This window comes from Solanum tuberosum, unplaced genomic scaffold, assembly GCF_000226075.1.
Source record: "Solanum tuberosum cultivar DM 1-3 516 R44 unplaced genomic scaffold, SolTub_3.0 scf00158, whole genome shotgun sequence".
NCBI classification, from domain to species: Eukaryota; Viridiplantae; Streptophyta; class Magnoliopsida; order Solanales; family Solanaceae; genus Solanum; species Solanum tuberosum.
The window spans coordinates 1,281,214-1,281,634 of NW_006239083.1; positions in this window are offsets into that span (position 1 = coordinate 1,281,214).

A 421-nucleotide genomic window follows, 5' to 3' on the forward strand; every position below is an offset into this window, starting at 1 on the left:
AGTGTACTTATGTTAAGTAATCGAATCCAAGTGATTGGGGAAGAAACCGTTCGATTCTAGGCGAATTAGGGTGAGAAAACGAACAAAGAATTTCGTCAGGTTTTCTGGGTTGAGACCTGGTGCGTCGCGCCAGCCAGAGCGCCCCAAAGTATACTCTGAAGTTTAGGGGCTGGATCTCTGCACCACCCATAGCCACAGGGTCGCCTGCCCCATCCAGTTTGCAATCGGTTGCACCGTTTGAGTTCTTTCGAAGGGTACCTTCACTTTTTTTCGATTCTAACAACTCTAAGCTACTTCTAAACACCTAAAATCATTCTTAACATGATCTTAACCTTGAATTCATAATTCAAATTCAAGGTAGAGTTAAGAGTTAAGTTTTGAGAATTCTTTCGAACATTCTAAGAAAGTCCCTTTGAGTCCT